General features: G+C 44.4%; 1 protein-coding gene across 1 annotated transcript in view; it reads right to left on the bottom strand.

Annotated features, from left to right (window-relative positions):
* Positions 1 to 19,604, bottom strand: part of SKAP1 (src kinase associated phosphoprotein 1) — a 233,702-nt gene that overhangs the window by 136,544 nt on the left and 77,554 nt on the right. The window lies entirely within an intron of this gene.

Here is a 19,604-nt window from a genome sequence, read left to right as displayed (position 1 = left end):
TGCAAATTGACTGATGTCACTGGGGTTGCAGTGGCGAGACAGAGCTGAATTAGGCCTGCAGGCTCCTCCAAAAATAATAGGAGGTGAGAAAGGCACAATGGAAACACACGGCTTTTAAAGAGTATACATAAAATATTTAAAAATAGATAAATTATATATAAGTGTATACAATGCCCAGAGATGCCTCGATTTATATGATAGGGTTTCTGTAGAGCAGTTGAGCTCCAGGCAACAGAAATGAGAAGTCAAGCTGAACTGCAATACTGTATCCCAGAGACGGTGACATCTTATAACAGAGAACAGAGCTACCCCCCGGGGGCACTGTGTAAAAATTATGACATAGCAGCAAAACAACGTAAGTTAATTTCACTGAAATTAACAACAGTTTCCTTCCCCTGAGTGCATGGTGAGGTAGAATCCAATTCAGAAGGTGAGGAATGTTTAGAGAGTCGAGGCCTTTGGTTGGCTAAATCGTAGTCAACGTTTCTGAATTTTTCTGTGTCTTTTAAATAAAGGGACACACCAAGATTTTGGTGGTTTGGGTTTTTTTGTTTTTTTTTTTAAATCACTGCTTTTTCACCCACTTGGGAGCTTCAAAATTAAACCTGCTTCTTTGTCAAACTACATGTTCCTCGGTCGGGCGCATAGATTGGATGGCTAGCGGAGGACTGTTCACCAGTTCTGTGCTGGTGGAACTGTTCGCGGTCGTGTTCAGGTAGGGGGAGTAAACGAGAAGGCAATATAACGAAGCATTTAAAATAAACACTAGATCTCACATACACAGAATTATATCGCATCAACAGGCCCAATCCTGTAAATTCTTAAGTCTGGCCTATAAACAGATTTTATACCAATATAATTATAGTTTAGGGCTGTGATTTTTTTTTTTAACCGAAATAGTTATACTAGTCCAACCTTCCAGGCCATGTCTACACTAGGGTCACTTTACCACTATACTATGCTGGCAAAGCAGAAACAGCTAACATTGGTAAAGCTGTGCTTTAACTGGTACATCTTATTCCACGCCCCCACCTCCTCCGAACAAAACAAGCTACACTGGGCAGTTTTGCCAACATAACTGCCTGTACACTAGGGATTTCTGCCGGTGTAGTTAAGTTGGTCTGAGATCACACCTCTTCACATCCCCGTCCAACATTACTGTGCCAGCAGAAATCCATAGTGTAGACATGACTCCAGTGTGGATACGAAGATAAAAGTGCCTTAATATGGGTATAGCACAGTGGGCTCGCAAACTTTTGTACTGGTGACCCCTTTCACATAGCAAGTCTCTGAGGGCGACCCCCCTTATAAATTAAAAACACGTTTATATATTTAACACCATTATAAATGCTGGACGTTTACGGTGGAGGTCGTCAGCTTGCGACCTCCATGAAATAACCTCATGACCCCCTGAGGGGTCCTGACCCCCAGTTTGAGAACCCTGGTATAGCGTATTCTCTTTCCCGTATGGAATAAGATAAACTGGCATAAGGCACTTTCATACCTGTACAACTGCATCCACACTAGGGGGAGCTGTACCACTTTTAGCTATACCAGTATACTTAAACCAGTACAACTTTGTGTGTAGACAAGGTCTTAACAGGCATGGGCTCGGATTCTGCAAAGCACCTATTCCGAGACAAGCCCTAGTTAGCAAAGTACTTCCGCACACACTTAAAGCCCCACTCGTAGGCGCTGGAACGAAGGGTGCTGCTGCATTCCCTGGCTGGGAGCGGTTTCTATTCTATACAGGGTTTATGGCTCGGTTCAATGGCTTTCAGCACCCCCACTGTACAAATTGTTCCAGCATCCCCGGCCCCACTGACAATTTACTGAATAAGGGATTGTCTTAAACCCACGCTGAAGTGTTTTGCTGAATGGGGGCTCACAACGCTGAGTGGTTCTATTGAGCTAAACAGGGCTAGCTGTGGTATGCTTCGAAAGGCTGGAATGATCTAGGTTCGTAAAGTGCTGCGTCCTCGTGTGAATGTTTAATACAATATTATAAATTAACCAGATCAATTTTAACGGAGAGTTACCGGCGAGAGGCGGGGAGGCACAAAGAGAGGGGAATAGGCCACAGTTAGAGCTTCCAAAACCAGAGCGTATAAATCCAGGAGGGGGCGGGGCCGAGGAGATACAATTCTTGTTGCATCACAAAGCTCGAGGTATCAAGCCTCCTGCCTTTTTGTAAATCAAAAGCTTTCCCTCAATGGTGAGGATGTTTGATTCACAGACCTCCCCGGATTTTCTTATCTCAGAGAAGTGGTGGTGAGGGTGATGCTTCGGCATACAGACCTTAAACAAATCCACTGGTTATTTGCATGCAGAGCGGGATTTAATGAGCGAAACAGCAGTCTCTCTGATTTTATGTCTTTTTCACCTTTAATTAAAAGGGGTACGCTTCTCCCTACCAGCCTGGTGGGTATAAACCAGGACATCACTGATAAAGAGAAGGTGGCAAGACGAGGAGCTGAAAGTAGAACCCAGACGGTCTTAACAATTCCAGGATTCATTATGTGACCTTGCACTTCATGGCTCCATGCCTCAGTTTCCCCATGCTTCAAGGGATGGTGAGGAAATTGGGAGTATGCACCTCCCCCCCGTAGCAGTTCTCAAAGTTACTTTGATGCAAACTTTAAACACAATCACAAGAGGGGAGGAGATTAAATGACCTAGTAACAACTTCTAGTAACAGTAGAACCAGAGGAAAGAAAAAAAAAAAGCCACAGAAGCCAAGAAATTCAGAATTAAGGCTAAAAATCTATCAGTGTCTCATCCCATTGAACTTTCATGCCTGCGAGATGTTACCCTGCATGCTTCATATAGCACCTGAGACATTTGCAATGCCCAGGGTCGCAGAGCTACGCGCTGAATCCTCCCTTTACCCCGGCAAAACTCCTGGAGGCAGATCCTCAGCTGGTAGAAATTTGTCACAGCTCTATAATGGCACAGTGACAATTTACGCCAGCTGAGGATCTGCCCCTCTGCGGAACAGGAATAGCGGGAGGATGTGAGGATTCAGTTTTATGTGAGAGCATGTCACAAGCAGGGCTGGGTCAAACAAAAAACACAGGCTTAACTTTAAGAGTGCCCTAAAAAGCTTTTAAAAAAAAAGTGAGTGAAAGAAAAAAGAAAAAGAAAGAAAGAAAGATTCTTTCCAACCAGATGGATTTTTTTCTCCTTAGAGTGAAGGGTGGAATTCAAGGGATAATTCTCTCAGAGCCAGAGAAAAAGAAAAAATTATCTACTAGTAAATAAAAATGTAAATGGTGCAAAAGCACTTCACTTTTCTTCTGGTCTCTGGGTTGTTTTTTTTCCTGTTTCCCTCAAACAGGAAAGCCAGGCACGTTGGCCAATCTTTCAAAAGCTGACAGTCCCCTCCATCACCGAAACAATAGTACCGTGCGACTGACCAGGGTCACAAATACACAGGGCGTTTCAGAACCCTACAATATCAACAGAAAACAGCCTCTCTCGTTTTCTTCCTCCGATTCTCTCAAGATAGAACAATCTCAGAGACTTGCGTGTTTTACTGAAAACACACAAAAATCCATATCAAAGTTATTCTGTCCCACGTTAAACAAAGAACATATAAAGTTTATATGTGAACGCTATGTTAGTAGCATGTATTTTACATATTAGATTTAACTCAAGATTGTACCTTGACTGGTAGATGAACTAATAGGAAAATGGTCCCTCCTTATATTATAGTTCATGCCTGTATGTCATATATATACTATATCATATTTGTATATATGAGACACATAGGTAGACCTTATTTCCTGCCACAGGTGACAGAGAACCATAATAATAAATACTAATAATACTTCAGTTATATATGGTATACTGAAAGGTGAACCCAAATAAAACCAGAGCACCTCAGCATTTGCTTCCTCCCCCCATAGGCTATTTTTCCAGAGGCAGATATTTGCAAAGCACAAAATAATGTGAAATTCCTCACGTTATTTTAATTCCTGGATGAGGACCAGGACTCTTGTTTTTTTTCAGCCCCCAAAATGCCTTGCAAGGCATTAAAAAAAAAAGCCAGGAAGGGTGTGGGTGTGTCATAGAATAAAAACTCATGCACAAGCCTCTGCTTATAAAGTGTTTTCCATTTTTAAAAACCTCTGTTCAAGCCTGAGCAACTCACAAGCAAAAAACAAACAAACAAAAAAAAGATATTCAAGGACAGCGCACACCATAGGAAATTCAAGAGTGCATGGGAACCAAGTTATTGTTATTACGAGTTATCATTGTCACACATCTTGACTTTTCATTTTGTAACCTTCACCTAAGTTTTTGGATGTTCGTTTCCCATATTTTTGTAAGGAGGAGGAAAGGGGAAGTCCAAAGGTGTTCAGTTTAAGGGACATACCAGACACCCGCCTCCATAAATGCATCAAATAAAAAGCCAGGGGTGGATTCGCAGTCTTTATTCGCTGGTTGGCCAAGCAGCATTGTCATCCTCTGTAAGTTTACTTAGGAAGAGTGACACAAAGCAGACATTAAACAAATAAAAGATTAACCAGATGACAAGACTGAAAAAAAAATGCTTCTACTTCACAAGCTTTAACCATTTTCCCCCAAACAGAAATGGAGATTTCAGCGATAAGACGAGCAAGCAGGACGTGGCGAGAACAGCACTTGTGTCTAAGGTTCTCAATGGCTGTTTACACCAAGTGCCATCTGGCTGTATAGATATAACAACAATTATTCCATTGAGGTATGCAGCTCCCTAAATCATATTAATATACAATGATTCCACTAGTCTTATAGGACTTGATGTTTCTGCGTGCTCCCATTTAACCTGGGTAATGCTCTAAAACAAGACGACCTCATCATTAAGAACTGATTTTTTATTTATGGGAATGTCACTCGCAATCCCATGATATCCTTTTGCAATTCAGGAAAACAGAGGCTGCATCCCTGTGTTAATCTGTTTTTATGGCATATCTTTAAAAATTTGCAACATCTTGCTCCATTTGGATATTTATGTCGAGATTTGTGCCCCCGCGCCGAAGCGGCTGTTTTGCTTCAGAGATCTATTTCACGAGGCAATGGTGCAAAATGTCTAATATACTTCATTAGCTATATTACATCAAATAAGGGTTTTTATTTCTTTAAATTATTTAACCTTGGTAGAGCCCACTGGGACCACATAAATTACAGCCACACTAATGAAAATCATTAGTTAGGCTATTCAAAAAGACAACAGGAACAGAATTAAATATATTTTAAAATCAACTTTTTTTCTTTCCAATTTGAGATTTGATCATTCAGGGCACTCATCCATTTTCTCGGACTACCATTGACTGCGACTCCAATAAAGTCACGGCTGAGGCAATCGGAATATTAGATTTTTGCAGAATGCATGTCCCCCCCACCCAATTTCCAGAGTCCCCTTAAACGCTTTTCTGCTGCTTTCCTAAAGCAAGCAGACTCTACTGGATACCATGTTTTCATCACCATCAATAGGGCAGAATTTAGTTCCAGTTACAGATATAAATGTCAAAACACCCGTGTGTCTTCAAGAACAGAATGTGTGATCCAGCTACTGAAATCTGAGGAATTACAGTTAAAAGAAAAAAAAGTAAAGGCCAAATCCTGCTGAATGCAAAACTCCCCCTGGGGAACAGGAACGGGTCCCACCTAGGGCAAAGTGAAGCAGTGTGCACGGGGGCGAGGGAGTGGCAGAGAGTAAAATTAAATACATTTGCGCTGGGTTGTTATTCGAACATTAAGTAATAAAAACTGCAGGTTTAATTCAGAGTCTCCCCCGCTAAGTATCTCACGAGGGAGATCTTTAATAACACCTTCCCCATCCATATCAATACCACCGCACACGTTGCCGCATTAATTCTAGTTACTCTTCTTTCGTCTGGCTTTTTTTTTTTTTTTTTTTTTTTTTAAAAAGGCAGAATTTTGAGCCTTGCCATTTAAAACAAAACAAAATTATGTGCATTCCGAGCACCCCAGCCTTTGAAAGAGCGTTTGGGAAAGGAACAGGGTTGCAGGATGTTTTTCAAGAAACCAGGCCACTAAAGAAACCCAACCGACCCCCACTTTCTAGATTTTGTTATTAAGAAGGGAGTCATGTCCTGGGTAGCATAAAGACGCTCCTTCTGTAATGTGGTAACAGCCTGTTACACAGATTGGATGATTCTATTACTGTATAATGTTTCTCAAAACAAAACCTCGCTGCTGTAATCATTAGCATTTTGTCTCTGCTATTTACACGGCCGGTATTTGTAACCGGTTCCAACTTCCAAAACAAACGGGAGGAGGAGGGGTTGATTTTTTTTGGAGAGTGTCCTGCAAACTCTAGCTCTCAACATAGCCAGCAAGGAGAGACTTTTGGCGCCCAAGGAATGCAGAATTATGCCCTATGTCATATTATTGGAATCCATACAGCTGCTCGTATGCATTTAATAGCATCCTTTGGTGGTGGGTGAATGTCATATTTCAGTTCTCAACTGTGGTCCCCCTTATGCCAGGTTATTCCCGCCACACAATATCTGTGCTTAAAAACAATCCAAAAAGGAGACAATTGTGACATGAAATGATTCCATGTAAGAATTTTTCTCAGATAAATACTGCTCCTGGGTCGGCTGAGAGGGACTATGCTGACGATGGTTATTTTGGCCTCCAGAGCTAGGCCTTAGCTATATTGTTACTTGTCCACGTTTCTCATGTTGGTGACTAGGCTCAAACAGTCTGCAAAACTAACCCACAAAAATATATGCAGTATTTGAGCAGCGTTAACAAACACCCTCCATACCCAACCAACCCATAAGAGCCAAATTCTACTTCTGTTTGTTCTTCTGCAGCAACTCCAATGATGTAGAAAGCTCCACCAGAGCAGAATTCGGCCCACGCTTTCCGGAAGATTCAGGCAGGTTGAAACGTCACCTGCAACTAGGTATTGGTTCACACTTGTACTGTATGTAAGACCATGTACCCTGCGACGATCCCCATAAAATCTAGACTTAAAATGGTGATTTAAGCATGGCAGCTCCATTTCCTGGCTCTTGTCGATTTTAAATCGGAATCTAATATAAGCCAAATATATTTTCTGGTTTAATTACTGCACTTTGGATTGTTTTAAAGGTTTTGTTTGTTTGTTTTTTTAAAAATCCTCAACAACTATAAAATACGCTCTGTGCCTGGAGTTAATTTCAACGTCCAGCTGATAATCCATGAAAAACACACGGTTTGCAATGAAACCGCTGACAGTAACAGTAAAGTGAACATATTGCTATTGGGTGTTGCAACCATTTGCCATCAACGGCTGTCTTTTTAAACAGAAAGCACCACATGCAGCATGCAAAGAAGTCAGAAGTATGTATGCATGGCGGGGGGGGGGGGAGAGAGAGAGGAGAACACGTGAAAGAGGAGAAGAAGGAGGGGGGAGGAAGAACCTGCAGATCAATCATTTATAATTAACAAAAATCCGATTGGTGCTTTAAATAGAGATCAATGTGTTGCAGGCCGGGAGGATTGAGAGGATGTATTCACCTTCTCGTAACTCTCCTAGCAAGCTGTCACACCTACAGAATCACCATTTGTTTTGTTAACAAAGCTTCGGGGGGCGCCAGGCTCCCACTGAAATTTCATTAATCTAATGGAGTAAAGTCCCATAGAAAAAAATCAAATTCTCGTTGGACGAGATGGTACCTGGGAAAGATAACCTCTGTTTGAACTCCCAGGCTCTGATCGCTCTGCTATTAGTCTGAGGAAATAGACAGCAACAAGGATGATTACAGCCACCGGCCTCTACATTTTTTTTTCCTCCCCGAACACTGTCCTCCCCCGCCCCCGCTGCCTCCTCCCCACGGCCGCCCTCTTTCTTAGCTAGCAATTTTGAGCACAAGTGCCGTAGCGTGAGCTCCGAAGACGCACAGCAGCCTGTTTTGTGCAAAGGGGAATTGTTCTCAGCTGACAGCGAATAGCTCGCCGAGGATGATCTGCTGCTTACTGTCAGGCGGGTTAATAAGAGCAAGTGTATTTATAGGTGGGGGAAGATGTCTACATGGGTCCTCACAGGTAGATGCCTATGTGTGCGGGACACCTGAAATCTCAGTTACCCAAGTCTCCATAAACACGGAGACTCCATAGATCAGAGAGCAACGTCGGGCTTTTCTAACAGTACGTCGACGCCACAGGTGGTGGGCATCATTCCCAGCTGCAGCCGATGTACCCGAGCCAGCTCTGACAGCAGCTTGGACTAGTCGCCTGAGATCTGAAGGACATACCTGAGCGGTAGGCCCAAGCAGCCGTCGCCACGCCTGGCTCCTTTTAGCGCATTGCTTTGATCGGACCTAGCACGTGTGTGTTTCCCCAGCCCCGCTCTAGGGCAGAAGTGCCCTAGAATCACAGATGGAGACAATCAGCCAAACGCAGGCCTGGCGGAAGCAGACCCAGCGTGCATTGGCACTGTTGTCAGCGGCTGACTGCATCCCATCAGTGGGAGCTTTAGTAACAGTTGCCAATGGTCCAAAAGCCTTCGTGCTCTTAGTCGTAGCTCTTACCCGACACACACACACACCTCTACCAGCTCCAGGCAGTTCGGCTCCCAGGCTACAGCTCTCAAAGCCAATAACGTAGATTCATAGATTGTAGGGCTGGAACGGACCTCGAGAGGTCATCGAGTCCAGCCCCCTGCCCTCCTGGCAGGACCAAATACTGTCTAGACCATCCCTGATAGTAATTTATCTAACCTACTCTTAATATCTCCAGAGATGGAGATTCCACCTCCCTAGGCAGTTTATTCCAATGTTTAACCACCCTGATAGTTAAGAACTTTTTCCTAGTGTCCAACCTAAACTTCCCTTGCTGCAGTTTAAGCCCATTGCTTCTTGTTCTATCCTTAGAGGCTAAGATGAATAAGTTTTCTCCCTCCTCCTGATGACACCCTTTTAGATACCTGAAAACTGCTATCATGTCCCCTCTCAGTCTTCTCTTTTCCAAACTAAACAAACCCAATTCTTTCAGCCTTCCTTCATAGGTCATGTTCTCTAGACCTTTAATCATTCTTGTTGCTCTTCTCTGGACCCTCTCCAATTTCTCCACATCTTTCTTGAAATGTGGTGCCCAGAACTGGACACAATACTCCAGTTGAGGCCTGACCAGCGCAGAGTAGAGCGGAAGAATGACTTCTTGTGTCTTGTTTACAACACACCTGTTAATGCATCCCAGAATCACGTTTGTTTTTTTTGCAATGGCATCACACTGTTGACTCATATTTAGCTTGTGGTCCATTATAACCTCTAGATCCGTTTCTGCCGTACTCCTTCCTAGACAGTCTCTTCCCATTCTGTATGTGTGTGTCATAACATTTTTCCTAGATCTGGACCTTAGCGTCCAAAATATGAGTGTTAGCATGAAAACCTCCAAGCTTAGCTACCAGCTTGGACCTGGTAAAGCTGCCACCAGCCAGGAATCTATACAGTGCCTGGCGCACTGTGGTCTCCCCAAAACCTTCCCTGGGGGACCCCCAGACTCAGATTCCTTGAGTCTCACAACAAAGGGGAATAAACCATTTCCCTTCCCCCCTCCGGGTGTTCCCTCCCTGAGTTCCTGGAGAGATATACAGAAGCAAGCTCCGTGAATCTAAACAGAGGGACTCCACCCTCCCTGTTTCCAGTCCTGGAAACACAAGTACTTCCCCTCTCACCCACAGGGTATGCAAAGTCAGGTTAGTAAATCTAACACAAAGAGATTTCCCCCCCTGACTTCTTCCTCCCACCAATTCCCTGGTGAGCTGCAGACTCAATTCCCTGGAGTCCCCACTAAAGAAAAAACTCCAACAAGTCTTAAAAAGAAGGCTTTATATAAAAAAGAAAGAAAAGGACATAAAAATGGTCTCTCTGTATTAAGGTGACAAATACAGGGTCATTTGCTTAAACGAAAAAAAATGAATAAACAGCCTTATCCAAAATGAATACAATTTAAAACATTCCAGCAACTACACACATGTAAATACAAAAGAAAACAATATAAACCTATTATTGTCTTACTATTCTTGTACTTACAACTTGGAAACAGAGATTAGAAAGGCAGGAGATAGAAAAATCACTCTCAGAGCCGAGAGGGTCAGACACAAGACAAAGAACAAAGAACTCACACCCAAAACTTCCCTCCACCCAGATTTGAAAAAGTCTTGTTTCCTGATTGGTCCTCTGGTCAGGTGTTTCAGGTTACTCCTTTCCAGGTGAAAGAGACATTAACCCTTAGCTATTTGTTTATGACAGTGTGAAACTGATTGTTCCTTCTTAAGTGGAGCACTTTGCATTTGTCTTTGTTAAACTTCATCCCGTTTACCTCAGACCATTTCTCCAATTTGTCCAGATCATGGAGGGATTCAACTACATTCAAGGCAGAGATGGGCCTGAGCCACAAAAGTTCAGGTGTGTTCTCATCCACGCTTAGTTTCAGCCTTAGAGATAGAGGCCCAGCAGCATTGCCAACTCTTGAAGTTTTATTGCGGGTCTTGCAGCATTTGGTGTTTTTTTCTTAAAGCCTCAGCTCCTGGAGTCAGGTGATTCCATGTTTGTGGGGGGAGGGGAAGGCTTAAAAACATAAACCTTAAAGGCTTATAAACCTGAATAAGAACAGCCAGTATTTTTTTTTTAAATCTCCTAGTTGGGGTTGCACTAGTGGGTCAAAATTTTCAGAAGCACCCAGCTCTCAGTTGAAAGCAATGGCCCTACCTATGAAGGAAGGTGTTAATTAATGTGAGCAAAGGTATCAGAATCCGGCTCTGAACAAGTTACAACCTTACCTTCAACTGACGAGTCCCCCCACTCATGCTCTGAAATCAGGCAGCCCACTGGCCTACAAGCTCAGTTTGCCATTTCTTTGGCGTGGGTAATACAAAGGCACCACACTTTGCATCTGCGGCACACGGTTCAGTCACTCTTCTTCAGCACCCAACATAATGGAATGATTTTGGATGGTTTATTCTTAAAATCAGAGCACTCTGGCAATGAATAGAACTTCAAAGGCATCGGGTGCAGGAATCGAATCCTAGAAAAAAAAGTCTCGTCTGGCTGAGTACAAGTTTACCTAGACTGGATTAGAAGTGTTTGCACCATTTCTTTAGACATCACTTTAGACCGCTACTAACAGCCCCAGCCTGGCCCAGAAAATGCTTATTTGCTTCCTGCTTTCAATATACACTGTGCACTCTGCTGCCTTCCATCCGAGGACGTCAAAATGTGAATTAAGCCTCAACTCCCTCACGAGAGAGAGTGCTGTCACCTTCTCCTTGGAGCAGATGGAGAGACTGAGCCTCCCTGCACACAGTTGAGAACAGGATCTCCTGACTCCCAATCCTGTGTTTCAGCCATAAGAACATCCTTCTCCTCTGTATAACTCTACGTAGAGTTCCTTTTATTATTATTTGTCGAGTGCTGCAGGCAAGCACATTGCTCTACAGGCTTGGAAGGATTCGATTTTTAAATCTGGTAAATGTGGATTTCCCCATACACACACATACCCAACGGAAAAATATTTTTGTCAATAATCATAAAAAGTTACAGAGAGGAAAAGGAAGAAAAATGCTGCTTGAGACCTTCTTAGAGGCAAAAATCTAGTGGATTTAGACTTCTGAAGCAGGCTGGTTACAAACAGGCTGGCAAATGAACAGTAAAAACATGTATGATTTGTTCATTTAAGGAGACCTGCTTTGTATATTTTGACAGGTGACATTGAACTGGTTGCATTTGAACAGTTTATAAAGCTTTAAAACTTTTTGCCTCTCAGCATCAGTCATTAGCTAAATGCTTGCTTGACTCCATCCCCCAATTTCCCGCAAGGATGAAAATTTAAAAGGAGGCAAAAAAAATCTAAAAGGCAATAAAAATGGAATTCTGTCAGTACAGGCAATACACTCAACAAGATGAAGTCAGCATTAGTGGAAAGGGATTGGTGCCCCCGGTTCTTGTTTCAGCTCTGCCACTGACCTGCTGTATGACCTAGGGTAAGTCACCTCCCCTCTCTGTGCTTCTGTTTCCCCTCCCAGTCTGGACTGTAAGCCCTTCAGAGCAGAGACTGTCTCTTGCTATGTGTTCGTACAGCACCTAGCACGATGGAGTCCCTCCCCCGATCTTGACTGGGACTCTAGGAGGTACTGTAGGTTCCTCCTCCAAGGTGCCCACCATCTTAGACATAATCCAGGATGGGATGACAAAGGAAAAAGAGTAGAGCAGAGAGATATTTATATAAGCAAGAGACCACAGAAAGATCAAATGTGTATGTAACAAGTGTGTTAGCTCCTCCACGGGTGGAGGATCAGCCATTTAAGCTTTGAAGGGGAGACTAGCCACAGAGTCTACAGCCTGGGATAGGGCACCAGAGAACACAGAAGCAGGCACGGAGCTGCCCGTGGGAGGGGAAGGTAAAGGGAACAGCAAGGTAAGCCGAGTCAGCCGACCCACTGGAGACGAAATGCAGCTGGAACAGAGCTGGGCAGGGTCTTAGAGCTGAGAAGGAGAAGTACGAAGGGGATAGAGGAAGTGATCAGGGACTCCAGCAGGGGGCAATGTTTGGGAGTGCAGGACAGGGCAGTACAGGTTAATTTCACCATATTGTACTTACTCAGCGCGGCTCAGTACATTAATATTTTTCCCACATGTGCCCATCACTCCCTAATCCCTCTCCTTTCATGAGGGCCTTGCTTATTGCGCACATTACTTCCCATGGGCATCGACCTGTAGAATTTGACTTTCTCCCCTCTGTACTATGACACCTTTTACCCACCACTGTTCAAAGATGCCAACCAGAAGTAAGTGCCTTAAATTTTCTGATCCCAAAGTATAAGGAGAGCGGGAACAGGAGTGGAAAATGACACGGAATTCAGATTACCCTTGGAAAAACAGCCTTTGCATAAAATAAGACACCTTTCTGGACAGCTGTCTCTTACCATAGGGGAGAGAGATTGTGTGTGTGCGCGTTTACACACGCGCACACACACACACACACACACAGATGAGCCTTCGGGGAATTGTATGAACTTTTGAACCAGAGATGGAGAGACAGAGCATACCCTGTTCCCACTTTAATAAACAATTTTTTTCTTCAATTAATTAAGGTTTGGGAAGAAAAAAATTGCAGAAGAGAAGTAATTTAGCACGCGGCGCATACTTTACAGATGGATCCTACCTTTGGATGCTTATTAAATCTATGCATGATTGCGCTGGAGAAAATTAATAGCATTGTTTTCCACTACTCAGAAGGGTTGCAAACAGCAAAGAAAATGATGCAAGGCTCTGATTCCCCCCCTTCCCCACCTTCAAATAGTAACAATGAGAACATTCACACAAAGAGAAACCTAATTCAAATCATACCAAGACAAGAGCAGCAGAGTGGATGTATTTTAAAGACGAGATTTTATATTTTCTATCGGAGTAAAGTCATACAATCTACTGGAACACGGACGTTTCTGTTCAAAACAAAGCAAAAACCACCCCAAATTTCTGACTCTGGCCTCTGAACTATTCAATTACAGAGTGAAGGTTTTTATTCAGATCCTGCTGGGAAGAAAGAGCCGTATGACCAGCTGGGGGTATATACCAGAGTCAATCTACTATATCTCAGCTTGCCGAGCACAACCCAAACCCTGTCCTTTGATAATGGAACTTCCTGTTGAAAACAAGCCAGGGTATTAAGAGAATGCCCGGTGCCTACAGCACTGAGGAATATTTGCATTCTGGCAGCTTTAATAAAAGACTGGCAGTTCCAGAAAACTCAAGCCCATGCCAACCTGCTACCTCTCCAAGCCTCCATCATTTTGGGAGTGGTAGATGAACGGTAGCCCAGCCTCGAGTGTCCTGAAAATGACCTCATGGTGAACTTGAAAGGGCCACTCTCTTTCTAAAGGAGAGGAGTCATCTGGTTTGCTGAACTCCTGCACGTTTTTGAAACTGCCCAAAATCAAAATGAGCAAGAGGAGGGTGGGAAATCACACAAAACGTAGCTAGAGAGAGTTTGCCAGCAGGCAGTGGACGGATACTAATAACTTTGCCCAGTTCTGCAACGAAGAGGGCGGAAAGGGACGACACGAAATTGCAATACACAAAATACAACATTGGCCCTTATTGCTACATATGAGCAAGAGTACAGAATTACCTTGCTGGAGATCACATCAGTACTTAGATCAGAGACCTCCGAAGAAAACGGCTGGATGCTACAGGAAGTGAGACTGGGGAGCTCATCTCATTATGTGGGTTCTAAACCAACACCCGAGCCTGGTGCAAAGGGTTTCTGTGCTCTAGGGGTGTATCTTCTCTCAGACTTGATGCACCACTGAAATCAGGACCGCTAGTGGTCACTGGTGATCTCAGGATCTGTTTTACAAGGGTAAAAAAATATTAGATGTTTAATCCAATTTTGACCGGGGTATTTACATTTTTGCCTGCCAGAATTCCCGCTATGATTTCGACTGGTATCTGCCCACTCTGCCTCGTCCGTCGTGCTGCACTGAAGATGCTCCTGAATGCCGCGTTCGTCAGCATTGCTACAAACAAATAAAAGGATGGGAGCAAAGATGCACAGAGCAACACTGCAGGTTTTAACTAAATTCTGGATTTCACAGCACATGCCTGCTGTGTCACAATCTATGGATAGTACGTTTTCCCTATTAGATGGGTCTATATGGTGTTTATACAGACAGTGCACATGAGTTCTAGAGCAGGCAGCCCATGGCCCGAGCATGGGCCTGAGTGCTGGGAACCCTGATGTCCTAATCCATCCCTGACTCCTCTGTGGCACTGAACAAGTCACTTTCCCTCTCTCAGACTCAAGTCCCCACTCTCCCGTCTGCAAAATGGGAAGAATTCTCACCCCCAGGATATGTTGCAAGTAGTAATTCATTTTGTGCAGCATTTAGAAGAGTAGATGTGATACCATTCGGCATGTGAGCAGTTGGAGATACAAACAGGTGCTGCATTGTTATATCCAGGAAAAATAAGGCTTTGCTGACCCCGCGGATATCAACCACTGGTACAGCTGCACCAGTGCAAACTACTAGTGCAGAGTTTCCCAAACTTGGGACACCGCTTGTGAAGGGAAAAGCCCTGGTGGGCCAAGCCAGTTTGTTTACCTGCTGCATCCACAGGTTCGGCTGATCGCAACTCCCACTGGCTGCTCCAGGTCAATGGGAGGTGCTAGAAGCAGCGCAGGCCGAGGGACATACTGGCCACAGCTTCCAGCGGCTCCCGTTGGCCTGGAGCAGCCAATCGCAGACAGTGGGAGCTATGATTGGCCGAACCTGCGGACTTGGCAGGTAAACAAACCGGCCCAGCCCGCCAGGGGTTTTTCCCTGCACAAGCAGCGGAACAACTTTGGGAACCATTGCACTAGTGTATTGTATTCTAGGGATGTAAAATGTTAACCGATAAGCATCAGTCTTGCCGGTAATATATTCAGTTAATGTTTAAATGCCTCACGTGTGGGACCCGCACCTCTAGTTCCCATGCCTGTCTTGTGAACTGGTTAGCAGTTAAATGTTTAACTGATACAATTTTAATAGTTGAAACAGTTCCTTTTTTTAAAATGCTGTTTACACCCCTATTCTATATAGATTCTTAAACCATGCTCATGACTGCTGTAGTGCATTAGGCTGGCAAAACTACAAGTCTTGATTTGCACCCGGTGTCAAGCAGGGGTTAGCGGCATTGGTTTAAACCATGTCTTATAGCAGCTTGGTCTGTGCGACTTAGGGGCCTGCACTGCTGAACCTATATTAGTGTCTGTTACTTGGGCACAAGCTCTTCTGGTCACGCATCATCTTTTTGCTACACAGGACACACCTAAAAGAATGGAGTGTTGATCCTTGATCAAAGCTTCCGGGAGCTACTTTCCTCTTCACCACCACAAGAGTATATCCAACAAAACAAAAATGATTAGGGGGAGGGATGATTTATGAGGAGGGAACTGGGATTATTTAGTCTGAAGAAGAGAAGAGTGAGGGGTGGGATTTGATAGCTGCTTTCAGCTACCTGAAGGGGGGTTCCAAAGAGGATGGATCTAGGCTGTTCTCTGTGGTACCTGATGACAGAACAAGGAGCAATGGTCTCAAGTTGCATGGGGGAGGTTTAGGTTGGATAATAGGAAAAACCTTTTCACTAGGTGCGTGGTGAAGCACTGGAATGGGTTACCGAAGGAGGTGATGCAATCTCCATCCTTAGAGGTTTTTAAGGTCAGGCTTGACAAAGCCCTGGCTGGGATGATTTAGTTGGGGGCTGGTCCTGCTTTGAGCAGGGGGTTGGACTAGATGACCTCCTGAGGTCCCTTCCAACCCTGATAGTCTATGATAGTAAAGAAACTGCCATACCGCCACATCAAGGGGTTCTGGTTTCAAGATGGTAGCTGAGCTCCAGTGGTCTGCAATGCTCTCAAAGCCCCAAGAGGCGTGAGGGTGTACAGCTTTGCTTTCAGTTTTCCTCTGCCATGTTGTACATATTTGAAGGGTGACAAGATTTCAGTAAGAGAGCACACGTGCACGCATTAGTGATTAAACCACAGATAAAATGTACTGTGTGCTCTCCTGCACAGTGGGTTTGTAAGATTTGGTTTATTAATAAACCAAGAAAAAAGAAAGATCAAAAGAATAAAGAGACACGTGTGATTGTTTTGGGTTTTGGTTTGTTGCCAAGATCCTTCTAAATGCCACTCCAGTACAGACGGTAGTATCCCAGATCTCACAACTAACCCCCATAAATCCCAAGCCGGCTACAGGGACAAGGATGTGGCCACACAGAACTCCTTGCATGATAAAAGCTGGACCAGAGCTCATTTGCACTGAACTTAGTACAAACGCTGTAAAAGTTGTTTGGTATTAATCTGAAAGTTACAGCCCTGAAACTATTTGTTAGAAGCGGGTTCTGAAAAATGAGACACTTGGAAGTCATATTTCTTGGCTGTGACAAAACCAGGATCTATAGCCCTCCCATTGCTTTGTGATGATGAAATATGACTGACTTTTGGTTAGCTGGCAGGAATGTCTTGGCTGTATCCATTAAATAAACCCTTGACAAATCCTGTTGTCTGTAAAGCGCCATGCCTATGTATGGCGCTCTGGGAACGCAAAGTAATGTCACAAGTAGTTAATATGAGGAAATAATGTATTGAACTTATTTAGCACCTTCCATCCAGGATTCTCTAAGGGCTCATACACTTTAAAAACTCCTAAGTATAATTATCCCCATTGTAGAGACGGGGAAAGTTGAGGCACAGGTAGGTCATGAGTATTCTCTTGGGTCACATGCATAATCAGGAACAGAACTCAAACCCCACAACTCCCGCTCTGCTACTCTAACCTCTTGACCACACCTCCTCCACACTGGGCCACATACCATTATTACAGAGACCCTTCACTCAGATCAATTCTGCTCCCAACCAATCTAATGTGGCCAGGACTGGCCTCACTGCTGGGTTCTGAGGTCGTACTTGCCACGAAAGCCAGGCCTCTCGCAAAGGATGTTATCCGCAGTTGATCGCGCTGCGAGGACAAGAACATCCCACAAAAGGACTTTGCTTGCATGGTTACTACAATTAATATTTTCATTGCACTAAATCAGTGGTTTTCAACCTGAGGGCTGCAGACCCCTGCGTATTTCCAAAGGCACATTTCCATTTGAAATTTTTTTCGGGGTCCACAAACGAAGAGAGGTTAAAAAACACTGCACTAGACAGAATGAATTTTTGCAGCTGTTTTTGAAATCTTTAAACCTTGCAGTGGCCACTCGGGTCTAAGGGTACATCTGCCCTGCAATCTAAAGCATGACCTCATTAGCACTGCTAAAAACAGTAGTGGACATACAACAGGACAGGATTCAGCGTGGGCTGTACTAACGCACCTGGGACATGTACTGACCTTATTAGTTTGTACAGAATCCGGGGCTGCCACGTCTCCACTGCTATTTTTAGCCAGTGAGCATAGGTAAAGCCATGGCACAGCAGTGTAGATTATACTCTTAGGCCCCCAAATTCAGGAAAGCACTTAAGTACATAGCCATTGTCCTGAGGGGCGGAGATGGGGGAAACAATTTCCTTTGTTTTGTTTTATAATTTGAAGTTGACAATATCCCCCATCTGATTTCAGGTCAAATTAGTATCAGTTCAAATTATCCAAGCCCGATAGCTACAGACCCATGGGATTATGAGTTTTTTCAGAATAAGGGAACGAATCTGCAACAGAAAATCCCATCCCTTGTGGCAGAACGTAGCAGTGACCTGCCAAAGCCCCTACACACACTAAACCCCTACACAGCATAAAAGACCAAAACGTACCTACAAATGTTAGACTTGGGCTGGGCGTTGTATGTACACAGGGTTAACGGAGCCCCTGCCCTGAAATGCTTACAGGGTAAAGAGGCTAGACAGGCCAAAGGGTGCATAGGTGCCGATTCTGGGGGTGTTCTGGGGCTGCAGCACCCATGGGAAAAAAAAACAGTAGTGCTTAGCATCCACCAGCAGCCCCATGGACCAGCTCCTTTCCCTCCCTTGCAGCATCTCCCACTAACTGTGATAAGCTGTTCAGCAGCGTGCAGGAGGTGCTGCTGGGAGGAAGGGGAGAAGTGGGGGCAGGAAGAGGCAGGGCATGGGCAGAGCAGGGGCAGGAAAAGGCGGAACAGGGGCAGGGGACTTGGGGAAAGGGGTGGAGTGGTGGTGGAGCACCCGCCAGGAACTGAGGAAGTCAGTACCTATGAAAGGGTGGGAAGGGACTTCCACAAGTTTCCTGGAAGAGCCTGGAATTGATCTCCAGTCTCCCGAGTTCCAGTCCAGTATCCCACACTGCCTCTGCTGCATATAATATGCACAGTGAACATACTTCCACCCCTAGGTGTATGTGTAATGGAAACATATATTGGATCAAATCCCCATTTATCTTTTACTCTGGCAAAACTCCTTTGTCTAGGGTAGGATTGCACGGAGTAAGTAAGCAACTCAAAGAATGTGCCCGTATTGCAAATATACTGCATATAGATGACAACATTTATACCCACCCACCATAAGAAAATGCTGTTATGTGGTGTAAATTGCCACATCGTTTCGAATTTGCCCTGCAATTGGCTCCATCATCAACATTTTCATTTCAAAGCAAACATTAAAGTTCAGAGCTGTAAGTGCTAGGAAGAAAACCTTAAGCGAACTTCAACCTGTATCTGCCTGAGTCTGCAGAGAGCCTGCAACAGCAGCTTTAAAAGAAGGATGAACTCCATGGGAAGCTGAAGTAGGATACATTGAATGACGTTTTTCACTAGCTCTTTTCTTCATTTTGGCGGACGCAAGCATGTGCATTGCCCTATTAGTGGATGCAGTGGCAGCTAACGGCTGTCAGAGTTTGCTGAGGTGAACGATGAACAAGCCAATCCTCCTTTCCCAAATGTAAAGTCACATCCCACCCCAGCTCAAAAGGGGGAAGACAAAATACATGTCCTGATCCAGGACCAATGGCCTCGCTTGACTTCCAGCTGCCAAAACACACCACGCCTTCCCGAGGCGCCGAAAGTCCCAGCCCCTCTCCCCTCAGCTGTCCAATTCACCTGCTTCCCCTGAAAGATGCCATGATGCAATCATGTTGTTCGGAACAATCTGCA

The sequence above is a fragment of the Gopherus flavomarginatus genome, chromosome 25 (genome assembly GCF_025201925.1).
Source record: "Gopherus flavomarginatus isolate rGopFla2 chromosome 25, rGopFla2.mat.asm, whole genome shotgun sequence".
Classification (NCBI taxonomy): Eukaryota; Metazoa; Chordata; order Testudines; family Testudinidae; genus Gopherus; species Gopherus flavomarginatus.
The sequence above is the reverse complement of the archived record's forward strand: the minus strand, read 5'-3'. Positions and strand labels throughout refer to the sequence as shown.